The sequence below is a fragment of the Pan troglodytes genome, chromosome 19 (genome assembly GCF_028858775.2).
Source record: "Pan troglodytes isolate AG18354 chromosome 19, NHGRI_mPanTro3-v2.0_pri, whole genome shotgun sequence".
In the NCBI taxonomy this organism is placed as follows: Eukaryota; Metazoa; Chordata; class Mammalia; order Primates; family Hominidae; genus Pan; species Pan troglodytes.
Genome location: NC_072417.2, coordinates 72,592,505 through 72,614,064, shown reverse-complemented (window position 1 = coordinate 72,614,064; position 21,560 = coordinate 72,592,505). Strand labels below are relative to the sequence as shown.

Here is a 21,560-nt window from a genome sequence, read left to right as displayed (position 1 = left end):
CTGCCTACCCTAAAAACAAGGAGACTTGAGGAGTTAAACTTTGTTCAAGAGAGTTTAGTATATCTGATGCACACAAATATCCAGATATTTGAAAAGGAAAATCCCTAGTGCTGTGGACCCTTGGAGAGCCTATTAAAATATCCCTCAAGACCTTTCATCTGTCTTTGCTCTAATTCTGTACTCACCAAGCAATCAATATTTTCATCACTGATTCTGTTTCTTTATATGCTGAAAAGGATACCCTGAATAAAAAACACGCATATCTGATAATAGGAAAAGTACATTCCCCTCTCCAAATTGCACTGATAATAAAATTCAGACACCTTATCAAGGACTTCCAGCCCTCCTGATTGGCCTCTGATGACCTCTGTGATCTCAGCTGCTGTCCCTCTCCCCTGTGACACTAAGCTCTAGTCACCTGGACCTTCTTTCCATTCCTGCAATACCACAGACTTCCTGCTCAGTCTGCCCCTTCCAGTTTCACCTGCCAGCCCTGCTCTTCCCCAGATATTCCCATGCTTGGTTACCTCTTACCTGCCCATCAGATCTTAGTTCAAATGTCACCTCCTCAGAGAGATTGCTGTGCCCATTGTTGCAACCTTTCCCCATTTTACCTCCCCTAATGGTCACTTTCTATCCCTTAGTCTGTTTTCTCTTTCACTAAATAATATCTTATTTGTATACTTGCTTATTATCTGATTCTCTCCATTGGAATACAAGTCCAATGCCACTGTAGCCTCAGCACTTAGCACAGACTCAAGACTCAACAAGTATTTGTTTAATGAATGGAATGTGGGAAAGAATAAAATACGAGCTGCTATAGATGAGAGAGAGGAGATACAAATAGGGAGCACAGACGAGGTAAACAGAACACACACACACTGTGATTTTTACAATACACCACTCATTGCAAATACAGCTCATGCATATAGCTTGTCTGTCTGTGTATGTCCCTTTACCCCTACTCTACTTTATTATTATTATTCTTTTAATAGAGACAAGGTCTCACTCTGCCAACCAGGCTTGAGTGCAATGACATGATCATAGCTCACTGCAGCCTCAAACCCCTGGGCTCAAAGGATCCTCCTGCCTTGGCCTCCCAAGTAGCTGGGACTTCCAACGTGCACCACCATGCCTGACTAGTTTTTAAATTTTTTGTTGAGATGGGGTCTCACTATGTTGCCCAGGCTGGTCTCAAATGCCTGGCCTCAAGTGATCCTCCCATCTCAGCCTCCCAAAATGTTGGGATTACCTTGAGCCACTGTACCTGGCTCTACTTCACTTTAGAATGTGAACAACTTGAGGACAAGGACCATCTTGTTCATGTTGGCATCCCCATGACCAAATAAATGTCTGTGGGACACTTTAATGCCCTTCTGATGGAAATGGGAAGTTCAGAGAAAATTTTGAGATTTTCTATTGGGTGAGCGTGGCTTAATTGGCTGGGTGAGAGCCTGCCAGAACAAGCAGTTTCTACAAGATAAAAGAAAAAAGATGTGTGGGTAGTGACAGCACCAAAAGATAGCCTACGGTGGGTCTTTTAGCCCTTCCTCCTCTGTAATCTCCATCAGCATCCTCCAGATCTAAAAAGATTCCAGGGAATTGCCTCAAGCTTCCCCCATTTTGCTGCCCCGATTGCCCCCAGATTGCTGCCCTGAGCTTTTCCAGCTAAAAATACCATAGCCTCACCTACCACCAGGGATACAGTTAAAAACATAAAAATAAAAATAAAGAAGGAAATGCCAGAGCCATCCCTGTACATAAAAGTTAGACAGGGCTGGGCGCGGTGGCTCACGCCTGTAATCCCAGCACTTTGGGAGGCCGAGGTGGGAGGATGATGAGATCAGAAGTTCAAGACTAGCCTGGCCAATGTGGTGAAACCCTATCTCTACTAAAAAAAAAAAAAAAAAAAAATAGCCAGGTGTGGTGGCATGCACCTGTAAGCCCAGCTACTCAGGAGGCTGAGGCAGGAGAATCGCTTGAACCCGGGAGGCGAGGTTTCAATGAGGTGAGATCGCACCATTGCACTCCAGCCTGGGTGACAGAGTGAGACTCTGTCTCAAAAAAAAAAAAAAAAAAAAAAGTTAGACAGAAACAGCTCTCACTTGACAAAAATCCGGAAAGGGACTTAAGAAGACAGGCCAGCTGAAAACAAGGGTGCACAAAAGAGCACCAGTGAGAACCAGCATTCAACAAGGAGTGACTGGAAAGAACTGTTTCATGTTTCAAACATTGCCAGCTGAGTAACATGAGAGCGAACTCGTTATTTAGCTCAGCTATATATAGTTTGCATCCTGGAATCCACTCATACTATATATAGTAGAGTTTGATGCGTGCACTTGAACTGATTGTGTGTGCTGGACTGGAGTGTTCTTGTGGTGCCAGAAATGAAGAGAAAATGGAAATCTTCCATGGGCCCATGGGTATGTTCATTACCACTGTTGCCATTTTCACAAATGTATGACAGTGGCAGAAAGCTAATTGAGACCAGCCGTGGAATAACAGGGCAGAAACGGGTAAGGAATACTTTGGTTTAAGGATTTCTCTTGGAAAGGTGCCTCCTTTCCATCTATTCCTTGTGGAGTATTTAAAGACTGCCTATGGTCGTCCATCAGAAACAATATATATTAAAAGAAAGTTTCAAGGTCCAAATAATACCGAGGTGTTATACCAAAAAAAAAAAAAAAACACACACGAAAATAATTTATTGTCTGGTCTAACTCAACAAAACAGTTCTATCAAACTGCTCATCATTCCCTGGCTCCTAAAATTCAGTTTTTGGAATATAAGTAATTTTTTTGAACTTCTGCTTTTTCTTGATTAGAACAGCAATTTTTCTGACCTGCTTTGAAAAGTACAGTGTTCTCTGGATAGCCTATTTCAGTCCAAAAAAACTCTTATTTTAAATCAGGAGTCTCAAATCTCTTTTGAAAAGCTGCTTTTTTAGGTCAGGCGCAGTGGCTCACGACTGTAATCCCAGCACTTTGAGAGGCTGAGGCGGGTGGATTACTTGAGTCTAGGGGTTCGAGACCAGCCTGGCCAACATGGTGAAACCCCATCTCTACAAATAATCCAAAAATTAGCCAGGCATGGTGGCTCATGCCTATAGTCCCAGCTACTTGGGAGGCTGAGGCAGGAGGATCATTTGAGCCCAGGATGCAAAGGTTGCAGTGAGCCAAGATGGTGCCATTGCACTCCAGCTTGAGAACACAGTAGTGTTTTTTTGGTGTTTTTGTTTGTTTGTTTGTTTGTTTGTTTTTGCAACGGAGTCTCACTCTATCGCCCAGGCTGGAGTGTAGTGGCTGCAATCTCGGCTCACTGCAACCTCCGCCTCCTGGGTTCAAGTGATTCTCCTGCCTCAGCCTCCTGAGTAGCTGGGATTACAGGCACCAGTCACCATGCCTGACTAATTTTTGCATTTTTAGTAGAGATGGGGTTTTGCCATGTTGGCCAGGGTGGTCTCAGACTCCTGACCTCAGGTGATCCACCAGCCTTGGCCTCTGAAAGTGCTGGGATTACAGGCGTGAGCCACCATGCCCTGCCAAGAGTAGTGTTTTTACTGTCCAATATCTAACATCCCTTCCTGATAATATACCCCAGTTTCACTTTTCTACCTATGCACTTCAGATGAAGCACTTCACTCCTATGCCCACAGTGGGGCATGTAACCTAGACTAAACCAATGATGGCATGCTCTCTTTGGCGACAGTGATTGATGAGATGGGCAAAGGATTAAAACTGGGCCAATCAAAGCCCATAAGACTCAATTCTGGAACTTTTATGGAAGCTATTAGAGGAAAAGTGGATCTTTCTTCCATAATTGGTTGTCGTGATGTTGATAGCCCGTAGCTGCTGGTGACCACTGGCAGGGTCTGAGAACAGAACCAACTCTGAGGAAGCAGAGCTGTGGACTGGATCCTTGTGTTCTCTAGTTTAATTCCTGAGTCAAGCTGTGCCTGAAGGTCTAGGCCTGGACTTTTCAGTTTACCTCAATCAATTCCCTTTCTTTGCTTAAATCAGCTGGGGTTGAGTTTTCTGACACCTGCATCAGATGCACGTGGAGCTTGCAGGAAAATGCGGTGCTTGAGGAGGGGAGGATTCAGTGGGTTGAGAATTCATGGAGCTGGTGGGAGCAATTGGCATGAGGGTCTACCAAGAAAGGTCTAGAGATAGCTCTATGGATCTCAGTCTACTGATTGAAGATCCTGATCTTCCAAGTAATTTTTATTTTAATTTAACTGTGTGTTTCATGATTCAAAAATCAAAACTAAATAGGAAGGTATACACAAATAGTTTCCATTCATTCCTTTGCCCCTCTTTCCTCCATGGGTAACAACTCTAATTTTTGGTCTATTCTTCAGTGTTTATTTATGCATATACAATCAAATATGAATATATTTTAAAAAGATATTATGCTTTGCTCTGTTCTACATGCATTTTATTTCTTCAATATATGTTCATTCAAAGAGTACCCTTCCTTGAAACTCTATAGTGCTTTTGAATATTCCTGGTCACCTTCCACATAATACTTCAAGTGGCTCAGAGCCTCATCTATCATATCCTACCACTTCTCTGCTCTATTACCCTGGAGACATCTTGGTTTAATACTGGAGAATCCTATTTCACTGGTGTCAGAAAATTACAGTCAAGCAGCTAAAATATGGATCTGACTGTAAGTTAAAAAAAGATAAACACATTTAGAAAGTCTAATATGAATAATACTAACAAACAGAGACTATTGCAAGGGGAAGGGAATTGCTACAAAAATAAAAAAGCTATGAAAAATCTAAATTTTTAGCCAAAGAGAGATTAACATTGATGGACAGGTACACAGGCAAATATCCCAGAAAGAAGAGTAGTGTATTAATTGCCACCAAATGATCTATGATTTTGAATTCAGTCAAAATTCAGTCCTCTTAGTTGGGCAAAAACCCCTGATCAAAGCAATACACTGGCCCACATGCTTTTAACATTCACAGATGTCTTACTAACCCTTTCAACCAACAGTGACTTAAACAGGGCTTAGATCCAGGCTGACAGCCTCGGAACTGAAGACGTAGGATAATTCACTTAGGGCAATGTGAAAAAGAACACTTCAAACTGAGCCTACATGGTGGAAGATCTAAAATTAGTCTTTTTCTAAAAAGTTATATTCAGCCTTTAGTATGGGAGAAAATATCTAAAAATAGGAATTTCAATAAAACGATGGAGTGAAAATGAAAGATAATCTGCAGATACACGTAATTTCACTGCAGACAGACTTGATAATTCACCCTGTTCTGTTAGGCATTTGGCACTTGGATGGACTGAGCCCAGTGCTTGGCATGACCTGGTTGCTGACTACGTCTTTGTGGGTGAATGAACACATGAATGTCTCTGCATAGTGTGTTCATCATTTTTCCCATAATACGTAGGGGCAAACCACCATCTGTAGATGATAACTTCTTGTGTTTTAGTTCTTATGCAAGGGCTTCTTAGCTGTATTTGATAGGAAAAAACTATTGTAAGAAAAGGAAATTGCCATTGGATCTCATTTTTCTGGCCACATTTTTTTCTGTTATATTACAAAACTGTGTATTGATACACTTAGGGGAGGTTGATGTTTTCTCTGGATTGGTTAGATTTTAAATGAGTTACATAAACATATTTCTATTTTTATGGTCTCATGCACGTCTTAATTAGAAGTAAATGAGTCAGGGATTATGTTCTTTTATCCTATAATAAATTAGTACTTATTGCTTACTTTCCTTTTGATCTTCTAAAATTCTAACTAGGGAGTTAGAAGAGTCAGGAGAAAAACATTTTTAAATTTTTAGATAAATATATTTGCCATTTGTGTTTTATCAAGCTACAAAACCCAAGGAATAAATAAAAATTCAAAGCAGACATTTTCAAAGATCATAAGCCTTATAACAATATACTGCAGTTTCTGTAAGTCATAGACTTAAAAATTAGGGTTAAAGTTTTACCTTTTTGGTCTGAAAAATGAAATACTTGTTCATTGTACAGATGATACTGTGAATGCATTTCCAGATGCTAGGATCTTAGGAACAATTGTTGAACATACTTTATATATAATATGTGCTATTTTTAATTAAGATACGTGGTTTATGGTATTGCCAAATTGCAATAACTTTATTTTGGGTGCAATAAGGCAATCAAATAACATGTATTTTGGAGCTAATGCTATTATTCTAAGAAAGCACATTTTACAAGGGCTAATTCAGCATTAAACTTATTCCAGTCATAAATCCGTAGACTCAAAATGTGATTTAGCTCATGGATTTACACTTGTAAAATAAGCAAGGTTTTAATTAAAAGTCAATAGATTATGTCTAAGCATCAATGAATTTTTTGCCCTCGGGCATAAACCATTTCTATATTAAGTAGCCTAATAGAAAACACTTTACTTTCAAGGTTTTATTTCTTCACCAACACACCGTGTATGAAACAATCCATTCTTGGCACAATATATTATACAATGGAGTTTGATTAGTTACATATGTTTCTGCCATTTACAAAACCCATATTGTCCTCAGAAGGTAGTACAGAGTATATTAGGCTACAGACTACAAACAACAGAAAAATAAGTTGGTCCATGATTTGAATAGACTAGAATGTGTAACCAATGGAGACACTCCTTGTTTGTGGCTTTTTTAGAATGTAGTAAACAACTGTCTTTCAGGATGGGCCACCAACCAAAAATTGTAACAAAACAAAATCTTAAGGAAGTCTTGCAGAAGAGAAACTAGTGCATTAGATGAGCAATCCAAAGAGAAAAAATGGAGACAATGAAATGCTCAAGAAGATTTGGCCATGAGGAATCAGAACTTTATGTGTAACTTAACTAATCCAAGTCTGATTCTGTTATGATGCAGACCTAACAATCTAAAAACAAGTACCAGATCTAAAAACACATGGATCTAAAAACAACTACAACAATTAAAATCTTCCACTCTATTTCTTCTCTCTTTTTTTTTTTTTTTTTTTTTTTTGAGATGGAGTTTCACTGTTGTTGCCCAGGCTGGAGTGCAATGGCACGATCTTGGCTCACTGCAACCTCCGCCTCCCGGGTTCACGCCATTCTCCTGCCTCAGTCTCCTGAGTAGCTGGAATTAGAGGCACCCACCACCAAGCCCGGCTAATTTTTTGTATTTTTAGTAGAGACGGGGTTTCACTATGTTGGGTAGGCTGGTCTCGAACTCCTGACCTCAGATGATCCACCCACCTCGACCTCCCAAAGTGCTGGGATTACAGGCTTTAGCCACCGTGCCCAGCCTATTTCTTCTCTCCTAACAGCTAACTGTGCCTTTACTGAGCTTCCACTTCATCATACTTTGCCCATCAAGGATCTTTGATTCACTTTTACTCTTTACTAATTTAGTTGACAATGACGCTGTTATAAATATCATATTATTCTTCATGAAATTATCTACTTTATAATGACTAAACGTCACCATTAAATTCTAAATCCACTTCCCTCATAAAAATGTCTTTGTGGAATGAGTCATTTTTCTTTCAGCGTTTCTTAGAGTTTCTTATCAGTCATAATTTAAAAAATAGTATCAGGGCACAGATCTGCTAGGTCTCAAATCATTTTACTGGGCGTTTAAGTCTAATACTGCATTGTGCCCCTGTTGCATTTGTGTTAGGGCTGTTTGTACTGGACCTGAGGTTTTATGAAGTAGCCAATGAGGGATTAAATTTAGTTTAGGTTAGGTTTTTAGTCACTGGCTATCATAATATACATTTTCTTTTTTCTTTTCTTTTCTTTTTTTTTTTTTTTTTCTGAGACAGGGCCTTGCTCTGTCACCCAGGTTGGAGTGCAGTGGTGCGATCTCGGCTCACTGCAACCTCAGCCTCCCAGGTGCAAGCAATTCCCCTGTCTCAGCCTCCTGAGTACCTGGGACTACAGGCTCATGCCACCATGCCCAGCTAATTTTTGTATTTTTAATAGAGACGGGGTTTTACCACATTGGTCAGGCTGGTTTCGAACTCCTGACCTCAAATGATCCACCCACCTCGGCCTCCCAAAGTGCTGGGATTACAGGCGTGAGCCACTATGTTTGGCCTTACATTTTCTACTATGTACATATTTCTGTACATTTCTAGAACATCATGGTTTTGCTGTCTAACTTTGTGGAATTTGCAACTCCTTTAATTATCTCAGAGGATTTTTTAAATCCTTAAAACAAGATTAAATCACTTATATTTAAAAATATAATACATATATTTTTAAATAAATATATACATTATACCCTGTTTGTAGAGAGAAGGAATAACTCCAAACTAAATTCAAATAGATGTGGACATTTCTTTGCCCAAGATTCAGTTACTTACAATAGAGAACTCTTTGTATAGTTCTCATGGTAAAAGAGAAGTCCTAATGATCAATATTTCACAGAATTCTATCCAACCAACCTGTATTGAGCTGCCTTTTTTTGAATGTTGTTTGCATAGTTTAGGCAAAAAAAAAAAAAAAAAAGAAATATCCAGAAAGCAGTAATGGGAGAGGAAATAAATTCCTGTAATGTTAAGTTCGTATACATGCACTCTAATGATTTAAACATTACCCAGCACACGTGCTGGTCAGCTCAAGTTGCTACATAAATATAGGTCCCGGGAGGTTAATAAGTCTACCTGTCACCTTTGGAGAACTCTAGTTACAGGTCAGCCATTTCCTCTTCCTGTCCCTAGGTCAACCACTTCCTCTTCCTGTCCCTACGTCTCAGTAAGTGACTTCTGTTTTACATTATCCAGAGTGACCAAGTCCAATTTAAGTAAAACTTCATGTTTTTTTTTGGTTTGTTTGTTTGTTTGTTTGTTTGTTTTTGAGATGGAGCCTTGCTCTGTCACCAGCCTGGATTGCAATGGCGAGATCTCGGCTCACTGCAATCTCCGCCTCCCGGGTTCAAGCGATTCTCCTGCCTCAGCCTCCCAAGTAGCTGGGACTTCAGGCACACGCCACCACACCCAGCTGATTTTTGTATTTTTAGTAGAGACGGGGTTTCACCATGTTGACCAAGATGGTCTCGATCTTTTGACCTCGTGATCCGCCCGCCTCAGCCTCCCAAAGTACTGGGATTACAGGCGTGAGCCACCTCACCCGGCCAGCATCATGGTTCTTAATGAGAAGTTTCAAATGCCTTCATAGTTAGCTTTCCATGAACAGCCAGGACTAAAGAGCTGTTACTAAAATAGCTGTATTTTCTTTATAGCCAGTTCTTGCCCTGGGACTAAATCATGTTTGGTTAAGGATATTAAATTGAGACAGGCTCCTTTATTAAAAAAAAAAAAAAAGATTAGGACAAGTTCTGCAATGTTTTTGTAACAATTCAAACTGAAAGCAAATGGATGTTCCGTTTTTCAGCCATACAAAAAAGAACGAGTGTATATTTCATCTTATTTATTTTTCAAGTTATTGCCAAGAAAAGACAGTTCTTTACACAAACCTATTTGGACTGAGTTCTTAGAGGTAAAAGAAAATTGACTCAGTACTTGTCTCGAGAAGAAGGATGCTATGGACCCAAAACAAAGAGGGGACTGAGAGGGAATAGCAAAAATGTTACTCACTCAGACTTGAAGGGGCTGTCCTTGATTTGAGATACTTTAGAATAGCTTTAGAATATGTACTTTTTAAAAAAAAGAATATTCTGTTAGTGTTTACCTTTTACACTTTCCTTCTTTGAAACGTGGCACTCTCAAATCCAATTACTATTATTATTATTTTTTTTTTTTTGAGACGGAGTTTTGCTCTTTTCGCCCAGGCTGGAGTGCAATGGTGTGCTCTCGACTCACTGCAACCTCTTCCTCCTGAGTTCAGGCCATTCTCCTGTCTCAGCCTCCCCTTTAGTTGAGATTACAGGTGCCCCGCCACCACGCCTGGCTAATTTTTTTATTTTTAGTAGAGATGGGGTTTCACCATGTTGGCCAAACTGCTGAGATTACTGGCGTGAGCCACCATGCCGGCCTATTTTTATTATTATTTTTTTAGTGACAGGGTCTTGCTCTGTCGCCCAGGCTGGAGTCCAGTGGCGTGATCAAGGCTGGCTGCAGCCTTGACCTCCTGGGCTCAAGTGATCCTTCCACCTCAGCCTCTCAAGTAACTGGGACAATAAGCATGCACCACCATACTCTGCTCATTTTTATGTTTTTTGTAGAGACGTTGAGGGGGGCGTCTCACTGTGTTGCCCAGGCTGGTCTTGAACTCCTGACCTCAAGTGATCCTCCCACCTTGGCCAATTGTTATTTTTATTCTCACTCCCGGACAGCTATACATGTCCCCCATTACTTTCCCTCCACCTCTCATACTATATAGCTCCCTAGCTCTTCCTTGGTCTCTTCATTTTACCCTTCTTTGCTCTTTCTTACCTTTCCTCCTGAAGACGGCTTATTACTAAGCAGTGTTTCCAGGTTGTCTGTCACGTCCCAAGCACACATCTTAGGATCGCCTCAGGCCTTTCCTTTCCTCTGCCTACCATGGGCAGCCATGTGCTTGCTGCCCAGTCCTGCGATTCATGAATTCCTCTTGTCCTACTCTGTCCCTTTTCAAATGATAAAGGCGCTCTAAGGCTGAAAACACATCCAGCTAGAATGAACATGAAAACTGGCCAAAGAAAGAGCCTTCATTTCCCCTTCTCATGTTTAGGAGGAAATACAAGATGTGAGTCTACATCTGTGTTAGCTCACTTAGTGTATACAGTTCCTTCAAGAAAGAGTTTTGATTCTTGGCACTGCCACTTATTGTCTGGGTGATCTTGGACAATTTACTTAACCAGTTGCCTGAAATCCTTTCTGGAACAAGGCAATGGTATAAATAAATGAACTCACTCAAACTTAATTTCCTAATTATGGAGGAAATCTAGCATAGAGATTAAAAGCATCGGCTCTGGACTTAACTCTAGTTTGTGGGGAGTCCTGGACTTTCCAGTGACTTGATAGGTGGCCTTAGTTTCCTCATTTGTGAAATAGGGCAAATAATTATGCAGTATCAACCTAATAGGGTTGTGGTGAGCACCGGATGAGAAATGCATAGAAAGCTTCTAAAACAGTGCCTGGCAGTCCATAAATGTTAACTATTACTATCACGAAGGCTGCTATTCTGGGTACCATTGGGCTGGGCGCAGTGGCTCACGCCTGTAATCCCAGCACTTTGGGAGGCTGAGGCAGGTGAATCACCTGAGGTCAAGAGTTCACAACCAGCCTGGCCAACACGGTGAAACCCCATCTCTACTAAAAATACAAAAAATTAGCCGGGTGTGGTGGCGCCTGCCTGTAATCCCAGCTACTCAGGAGGCTGAGGCAGGAGAATGGCGTGAACCCGGGAGGCAGAGCTTGCAATGAGCTGAGATCACACCACTGTACTCCAGTCTGGGTGACAGAGCGAGATTCTGTCTCAAAAAAAAATGAAATAAAATAAAAAATAAAGCTCACAGGCTGTATTGTAAAGTTAAAAGTGAGATACCATACTTCTAATCACCAGGTCTATAGAAGAGTTTAAAAAAATGTGATATATACCATTTTATGAAAATAATCTATATTAAAAGAATTTCAAGCACATTTAAGTAATATCGAGTCTACTTTGTTAACACTCTAAATAGTTTTTGATTTTCTGATTTTATTTTATTGTTCATTTATTAATTTACTTATTTATTTATGTTTTAGAGAGCAGGGTCTTGCTCTGTTGCCAGGGCTGGAGTGCAGTGGCATGATCATAGCTCACTGAAGCCTTGAACTCCTGGGCTCAAGCGATCCTTCTGCCTTGTACTGCAGGCATATGCCACCATGCCTGGCTGATTTTTTGTAGAGATGGGGTTTCGCTATGTTGTCCAGGCTGGTCTTGAAATCCTGGCCTCCAGCAATTCTCCCTCCTCAGCTTCCAGAAGTGCTGGGATGACAGGTATAAACCATCTTGCCTGGCTTTTTCCGATTTTAGAAGTGAAAACGCACTTGCTTGCCAAAGATTTCAGTTCTTTTGAACTTTAAAAATACATATATAGGTCAGGCACTGTGGCTCACACTTGTAATCTCAGCACTTTGGGAGGCCAGGGCAGGCAGATTGCTTTAGTCCAGGAGTTTGAGCCCAGCCTGGCAGCATGGCGAAACCCTGTCTCTACAAAAGATACAAAAATTAGCCTGGTGTAATTATGCATGCTTTGGTCCCAGGTACTTGGGGATTTGAGGGAGAGGATTGCTTGAGTCCAGGAAGTTGAGGCTATAGTGAGCCAAGATCGCACTACTGCACTCCAGCCTGGGTGACAAAGCGAGACCCTGTCCTCCCCTCCTCCCCCAAAAAAAAAATGCATACAATATATATGCTGAGTGTGGTGGCTCTTGTCTGTCATCCCAATGCTTTGGGAGGTCAAGGCAGAAGGATCGCTTGAGCCCAGAAGTTCAAGAAGTTCAAGACCAGCCTGGACAACATAGCAAGACCTCGTCTCTACCAAAAGAAAAAAAATTAGGCGGTTGTGGTGGCAGGTGACTGTAGTCCTAGCTACTTAGGAGACTGAAGCTGGAGGATTGATTGAGCCCAAGAGTTTGAGGCTGCAGTGAGCCATGATTGCACCACTGCACTCCATCCTGGGTGGCAGAGTGAGAGACTCTGTCTCTTAAGAAAAAGAATTACAGGCTGGGCGCAGTGGCTCACACCTGTAATCTCAGCACTTCGGGAGGCTGAGGTGGGCAGATCACTTGAGGTCAGGAGTTCAAGACGAGCCTGGCCAACAAGGTGAAACCCGTCTTTACTAAAAAGATATAAAAATTATGCAGGAGAATTGCTTGAACCTGGAGGGAGGCGGAAGTTGCAGTGAGCTGAGATCGTGCCACCGCTGCACTCCAGCCTGGGCAACAGAGTGAGACTCCATCTCAAAAAAAAAAAATTACATATGTATATTAATTTTTTAAAACTAGGGTCAAATACTGTTTATAGCCTGCCTTTTTCATTTAACAATATAAAATGGACATGTTTCCATGTAAACAAATGTGAGTCTACAACATAATTTCTAATGGCTATAAAGCACTTCAACATATGGTTATATCATCACTCATTTAACAAATTTCCTATCGTTGGCAATTAGGACATCTCCAATTTTGCTATTGCAAACAATAATAAAATAACCAACTATCTTTATTTTTGCTCACTCAATTATTTTCCTTAGAAAAAGTCTTAAATGTGTTTCTCGGTTAAAGCGTATGAAAGAAAGAAACAAAGAAGGAAAGAAAGGAAGGAAGGAAGGAAGGAAGAAAGGAAAAGAAAAAGATTTGATATGTTACCTAATTGACTCCCAGAAGAAGCAGGAGCAATTTACTTGCAACAGTGGTGCATGGGAGCACCTATTTACACACATCTGCCTCAACAATGGGTCTCAGTAAACATTATCTTTGCCAGTCTGGCTACACTGATTCAGTCAAAGAGTTGCCATGTAACCCAAGCTTGGCCAGCCAAACTCCCTCCAGGACTTTGAATCTTGTTTGGAGTGACACAGAGATGGAACAAACCATAGAGTTGAGCAGTGGGTGAGCAGCTCCTATTACCAAGACATTCTGGAAGCGCCAGGTCACTTTCTGTCTTCTTCGGCCTCCTTAACCTCTCCCATTCCTATTACTCTTTGAGGCCCTCACAGCTTTCCAATTAATTTCCTTTTTCTTAGGTAGCTAGAATTAGTTTTTATAGCTGGTAACCAAACAGAAATACCAAGTTGGTTGTTGAATATGCAAGTCTGGGGCTCAGCTAGGGGGTAGCATGGGCAGAAGATGTAGATTTGGGAGACACTAACAGTGCTGTAACTGATAAACATACTGAAGATAACATGAACTCCAGAAGGAGATGAAGTTTTTTTTTTTGTTTTTGTTTTTTCTGAGATGGAGTCTCACTCTGTCGCCAGGCTGGAGTGCAGTGGCACAATCTCGGCTCACTGCAACCTCCACCTCCTGGGTTCAAGCGCTTCTCCCAGCTACTCAGCCTCCCAAGTAGCTAAGACTATAGGCACGCGCCACCATGTCTGCTAATTTTTGTATTTTTTGTAGAGACGGGGTTTCAGCATGTTGGCCAGGATGGTCTCAATCTCTCGACCTTGTGATCTGCCCGCCTGCACCTCCCAAAGTGCTGGGATTACAGGCGTGAACCACCATGCCCGGCTGAAGTTTTCTAATTCCTTTTGTTGTTGTTTTTTGAAACGGGGTCTCGCTCTGTTGCTCAGGCTGCAGTGCAGTGGTGCAATCTCAGCCCACTACAACCTCAGCCTCCCGGGTTCAAGCAATTCTCCTGCCTCAGCCTCCCAAGCTGGGATTACAGGCGCCTGCCACCACACCCAGCTAATTTTTGTATTTTTCTAGTAGAGGCGGGGTTTTACCATGTTGGCCAGGCTGGTCTGGAACTCCTGATCTCAAGTCATCCACCTGCCTCAACCTCCCAAAGTGTTGGGATTACAGGCATGAGCCCCTGGCCCCTCCTTCTAATTCCTAACCTAGTTCTTAGTAAAGTACTATATATATTTTAAAGACATGATCTTGCTCTGTTGCCTAGGCTGGAGTGTGGTGGCCCAATCATAGCTCACTGTAATCTCGAACTCCTAGGCTCAAGGGATCCTCCCGCCCCAGCCTCCCAAGTACCTGGGACTATAGGTGTGCACTACCGCACCTGGATAGTACTAATTTCTTTAGAACAAATTTGATTTTTTATTTATTTCACTGCCTTAGAAAACTATCAGAGGAAGCAAACTAACCATATTGATTGACTTAAATAGCGTAGATATGTTTATTTATTTATTTATTTTGTTTTGTTTTCGTAGATGTGTTTTATATTGGAAAAAATACACACACATTCATAGGATAAATATTGTAAAATTGTTTTTTTTTTTAAATAAAAACATGTCAGGCAAAAAACATTTTTGAACTGGAGCCCAGGTTCACCGGGGACATTTCCTTACTTAAAATTTGAATTAGTCTTTCTTAGGCCCGTATTCTCACAGTATCGCCTAGCAAAGAAGACATTACACTTCGTTTGATTTAGATCTTCTCCTTTCCATTCTGAAAAGAAAGCCCAAACTCCAAAATGTCAGTCCAGAAATGTACCCTAAGAGTCCCAAACAGTATTGTGTAGAATAATACATTTTATTTGTCTTGAAGCAGTTTTGCCATGGAACTACCTGGAATGTAATGCCAGTTTCCTCAATATTTATATGCTCAAATGAGCAGAGTTCAGTATCATATATGGTAGTTACTGAAGAAAAAGATCTCTTCTGAAAAGATGAAAAATCATGAAAAGAGTGTCCTAGTGCTGACTCTATTAAGCCTGCAAAAGCACGAAGAGGGTTGGAAGAAGGAGCAATTAGAAAGTCAGGTGCCCTACTGTGGTTATACCATGCCTAAATTTGGATAAATGAGTGCCCTTAAACAATCTAAGAACAGTGCCTGGCAACTAGCAATAGTGCCTGGGTCAAATATATGTAGAAAGAATGAATAAGTTCATTAGTTATTAATAAATAAGAAATGTTTAAATAAAAGTTTGCATGTAAGTGAAAACCTAGGTGAATAAGATAAACATTTGCCTACTTGTTGTTATTGATTAGAAAAGTCTTGGCAATGCACAATGGCTCACACTTGTAATCCCAGAGCTTCAGGAGGCCAAGGTGGAAGGATCACTTGAGGCCAGGACTTGGAGATCAGACTGGGCAACATATGGAGACCCTATCTTTATAAAAAATGGGAAAAAAAATAGAAGTGACTTAAGTCTCTTTCCACACCTCAACTTATGAGTGAGAATATAAATATCCAGAGAGATTAATGACATTTGCAGTCACAATGTTAATGCTTTTGAAAAGTGAAAAGCAATTTTATTGTTCTGTATATCCTTAATTTTGGTTCTTATAGTTGATCATGGTTTCAGTTACTATTGCTGCATAAAAAACTACCCCAAAACGTAGTGGTGTAAAAGAAAACTGTTTTTGTTTTGTGCGTGTGTGTGGCTTTTTTTTTTTTTTTTTTTTTTTGAGACGGAGTCTCGCTGTTTCCCCAGGCTGGAGTGCAGTGGCCTGATCATGGCTCAGTGCAGGCTCAACCTCCTGGTCTCTAGCAATCCTCCTGCCTCAGCCTCCTGAGTAGCCAGGACTACAGGTGCATGCCACAACATACATACAGCTAATTTTTAATTTTTTGTAGAGATGAAGTCTCACTATGTTGTGCAAGCTGGTCTCACACTCCTGAAGTCAAGTGATCCTCCCACCTCGACCTCCCAAAGTGCTGGGATTACAGGAGTCAGTCGCCATGCCAAGCCAAACAAAACCATTTTATTTTGCTCATGATTTTGACAGTCAGGAAATTGGGAAGAGCACTGATGGGCAGTTTGGTCTTGGGATCTCTCAGGTGGCTGCAGTCAGATGCTGGCTGGAGCTGCAGTTGCTTGAAGACGAGATTGGGCTGCACATCCAAGATGGCTCCCTGCATTGGCTGGCAGCTAGTTGATGCAGGCAGTTGGCTGGGAGCTTAGCTTGAACTATCTCCTGGATTGCATACACAATGGCTTCTCTAGCAGGTGGTCTCAAGGTTGTCAGACTTCTTACATGGTGGCTGACTTCCCACAGGACAAGGGTCCCAAGAAAACCAGGAGGAAGCTGCAGCACCTTTAATGACCCAGCCTCAGAAGTCACACACCAGCGCTTCCTCTGTACTGGATTAGGCAGAGCAATCATAAGCGCATCCAGATTCAAAAGCAGAGGACATAGAGCCCACTGCTTAATGGGATGAGTGTCAAAGAATCTGGGGACCATTGTCCTAAAACCACCACAGCCAGGTTGAGCATTTTTTGGCATAGTTAGCCCATGCTTTAGAAGAGTTAATTTAGTTTGTGGTATAACTATCTCTAGATTACATTTTCAAACTTTTTATTATGGAGACTTTCAAACGTATATTAAAGCAAAAAGAATGGTATAATGAACCCCTGTGTGCCATTTCTCAGCTTCAATAATGATGAACTTTGTTTCATCTGTACCTCCACCTGCTTGCCCCATCTCAAACTCTCATATTATTCTGATGTAAAGGTAATACATCATATTTATTTATCTGTAATTATTTCAGTACATATCTTTAAAAGATAGGATTTTTTAAATAGTTGTATCAATTATAAACAAGAATTGCTTAATATGATCAAATATTTAGTTGGCATTTAAATTTTCAATGTCTCAAAAATGTCTTTTTTTTTTTTTTTTTTTTTGAGACAGAGTCTCGCTCTGTTGCCCAGGCTGGAGTGCAGTGGTGCGATCTCGGCTCACTGCAAGTTCTGCCTCCCGGGTTCACGCCATTCTCCTGCCTCAGCCTCCCGGGTAGCTGGGACTACAGGCGTGTGTCACCACGACCGGCTAATTTTCTGTATTTTTAGTAGAGATGGGGTTTCACCGTGTTAGCCAGGATGGTCTCGATCTCCTCACCTCATGATCCACCCACCTTGGCCTCCCAAAATGCTGGGATTACAGGCGTGAGCCACTGCACCCGGCCACAAATGTCATAATTTTATATTTGTTTGAGTCAGGATCAAAATAAGGTCCACATATTGCAATTTGTCAATGTGTCTTTAAAGTCTCTTTAAGGCTGGGTGCAGTGACTCATGTCTGTAATCCCAACATTCTGGGAGGCTGAGGTGGGAGGATCACTTGAGCCCAGGAATTTGAGACCAGCCTGGGTAACATAGTGAGACCTGGTCTCTAAATATTAAAAAAAAAAAAAAAAAAAAGAAAGAAAAAAACCCAGAAAAATTAGCTGGGCATGGTGGGCCTGTGCTCCCAGCTACTCAAGAGGCTGAGGTGGGAGGATGGCTTGAGCCCAGTAGGTCGAGGCTGCAGTGAGCCATGATTGTACCACTGCACTCCAGCCTGGGTGACACAATGAGACCCTGTCTTAAAAAAAAAAATTATAATTATACAGGCCAGGTGCAGTGGCGCCTGTAGTCCCAGCACTTTGGGAGGCCAACGTGGGAGGATCACTTGAGCCCAGGAGTTTGAGACCAGCCTGGGCAACATATGGAAACCCCATGTCCTCAAGAAATACAAAAATTAGCCAGGCTTGGTGGTGCATGCCTGTAGTCCCAGCTTACTCAGGAGACTGAGGCGGGAGGATCACTTGAGCCCAGGAAATTGAGGCTGCAGTCAGCCGTGATCGGGTCACTACACTCCAGCCTGGGTTACAGTGAGACCCTGTTTCAAAAAAAAAAAAAATTACAAAATGGTGTTATTTTAGGCTGGGCACGATGGCTCATGCCTATAATCCCAGCACTTTGGGACACCCAGGCAGGTGGATCACCTGAGGCCAGGAGTTCAAGATCAGCTTGGGCAACATGGTGAAACCCCATCTCTACTAAAAATACAAAAACTAGCTGGGAATGGTGGCGGGTGCCTGTAATCCCAGCTACTCGGGACGCTGAAGCGGGAGGATTGCTTGAACCCTGGAGGCTGAGGTTGCAGTGAGCTGAGATCGTGCCACTGCACTCTAGCCTGGGTGACAGAGAGAGACTCCATCTCAAAAAAAAAAAAATGGTGTTAGTTTAATTCAAACATTCTTTTTTTACTTGTTGGATGGAAGGGTTTAATAAAGAGAAAATTTTCCTCATTAATGCTGCCGTTCAACTTTTTGTGTTCTAACTGTATCCTTGAGTAACAAACTTGAAGATGAGGAAACAGTTGAAACAGTGAGTTAGTAGATTACTTTAAAAAATCAAATAGGGATTTACTTTGCAACAAACAAACAAACAAACTTTAGAAGGTATGTGGTTTTTTTTTTTTTGGTTGGTTTTGTTTTCTACATTTTAATGACACATAAAAACAAAAACCTAGGAATTCCCAGATTGTCAGTTGTGTGCAGCTGTTGAGAGCACTCTGCCCAGACAGAACAAAGGAAGTTTCTGGAAGAGTTCTAGGAAAACTATGGAAATTACATGTGCGAATATTTGGGAGACATTTTGATATGTAAGTGACAGAGGTATTGAAATGCTTGGGGAAAAATTGGATGAGTTCGTGGGCAAATAGGCAAATGAAAAAACATGGCAATTTTTAATATAGGAAAAATTTAAATACAAGAAAGGAGGTGTGGTTGAAAATAGAATACTATTTAATACTGTCTGATTTGGTTGTCACCAATATTTGCTCAGCCATAATAATATAAACACTGACTTTGGATATAACATAAAATGTCAATATGCTTAGGTAGAAAAAGAGATATGAGATGTCAATAGGCTTACATAGGGAAGGTGGGAGAAACGGAAGTGGAAAAGGTGATATGGAAAAGGGAAACCCTCATCTATGATGGTGGGAAATCAATAGATTATACCTAAAATCTATCAGCTAAGAAGTTAAATAAAAACATATTATTTAAAAAGTGATTATAAATGTTAGAAGGAACAGCTGAGAGCTGAGGTGATTGTCTCAAGAGAGTAGAAGTATATAGGGATCAGACAGGGAACTTTTTTTTTTTTTTTTGAGATGGGGTCTTGCTTTGTCACCCAAGCTGGAGTGCAGTGGCGCAATCTCAGCTCACTGCACTGTCCGCCTCCCGGGTTCATGCCATTCTCCTGCCTCAGCCTCCCCAGCAGCTGGGACTACAGGAGCACGCCGCCATGCCCGGCTAATTTTTTTGTATTTTTAATAGAGACGGGGTTTCACCGTGTTAGCCAGTATGGTCTCGATCTCCTGACCTCGTGATCCGCCCGCCTCGGCCTCCCAAAGTGCTGGGATTACAGGCGTGAGCCACCGCTCCCAGCTTGATTTTTTTTAATTAGAAATCTTTAGGCAATGCTACCCTTTTATACTATTGTGTACAGTTATGCACTGCTTAATGATGGGAGACATTCTGAGAAATGTATCACTGGGCGATTTCAACATTGTGCGAGCATCATAAAGTTTACTTACACAAACCTAGATGCTATAGTGTACTACACACATAGGCTATATGGTATAGCCTATTGCTCCTGGGTTACAAATCCGTACAGCATGTTACTGTACTGAATACTGTAGGCAATCATAACATAATGGTAAGTGTTTGTGTATCTAAACATATCTAAACATGGAAAAGATGCAGTAAAAATATGGCATTATAATCGTATGAGGCCACCCTCATATATGCAGTTCCTCATTGCCCGAAACCTCATTATGCAGCACATGACATTACATGTATAAAAACAAAAATGGGCAGGGCGCGGTGGCTCACGCCTGTAATCCCAGCACTTTGGGAGGCCGAGTCGGGTGGATCACGAGGTCAGGAGATCGAGACCATCCTGGCTAACACGGTGAAACCCCGTCTCTACTAAAAATATAAAAAATTAGCTGGGCGTAGTGGCGGGCGCCTGTAGTCCCAGCTACTCGGGAGGCTGAGGCAGGAGAACGGCGTGAACCCCGGAGGCGGAGCTTGCAGCGAGCCGAGACTGCGCCACTGCACTCCAGCCTGGGCGACAGAGCCAGACTCCGTCTCAAAACAAACAAACAAACAAACAAATTAACCTGAAGGCTGGGTGTAGTGGTTCACACCTATAATCCCAGCACTTTGGGAAGCTGAGGTGGGTGGATCAGTTGAGCCTAGGAGTTCAAGACCAGCCTGGGTGGCATGGCGAAATCTTATCTCGACAAAAAAAAAAAAAAAAGTACTTGGGTGTGGTGCATGCCTGTAGTCCCAGCTACTTGGAAGGCCAAGGCAGGAGGATCAATTGAGCCCAGGAGATCGAGGCTGCAGTGAATGGTGATCATGCCACTGCACTCTGGCCTGGGCAACAGAACAAGACCCTGTCTCAAAAAAAAAAAAAAAAAAAAAAAGAAAGAAAGAAAGAAAGAAACCCTAAAATACAGGGCTACATTGTCCATCCAATGTGAAAAATGTAGAAAAAAGAGAGCTGCAAAGTAAAGATTACTCTAAGATCAGAAAAAACAACACACAAATGTTTCAGCTTGTGTTTTACATGTGGATTTAATGATCTCTTTTCACCTGATGGACTTAACAGTGGCTTCCTACTGCCTTAAAAACCAGGATCATTTTTTTTTTCTACTTCTAGTGCATTCTCAGTCATAATCACTAGCTTTCATTTCACCTCTTCACAGATTATTCGAAGTCACTTCATTTTATAATCGCATTCTCAACTCTAAGCATGATTTCAAGCTAAATCCTCTCCTGGAAATGACCTATAATTGCATTGATCTCACTGGACTACCCCAGGCCATTACAGAATAGTGGTTAAGGACTTGGAGCTCTGGAATCCAACAGACCTGGTTCTGTCCCCACTGGGCCACCTGGGGATTAGATGGCCTTGGGAAAGTTGCTCTCTATAGATGCCTCAATTTCTTCCTTCATCTGTTCATGGGGGTAGTAAGAGCACCTATCTCACAGGTACAAGGATTAGAAGAGTTAATACCTGTAAACAGAGTAACTCTTCCAAATAAAGATGTGTTATTAAAGACTGGGCTAGTGTGCATTCAGAGGCACCTCTGCTAATTCTCATCTAGAGAAATTCAATGCAGTGTATTGCTGAGCAAGTGAACTAGAGAAGTCGGTTTACAGAATAACTGTGAGGGACTAGCTCGTGGTAGGCAC

At 41.6% G+C, this 21,560-nt stretch overlaps 1 long non-coding RNA gene across 7 annotated transcripts in view; it reads left to right on the top strand.

Moving 5' to 3' along the window:
- LOC112206093 (uncharacterized) overlaps positions 1-21,560 on the top strand; it is a 102,294-nt gene that overhangs the window by 32,231 nt on the left and 48,503 nt on the right. The gene's annotated exons all lie outside the window — the stretch shown is intronic.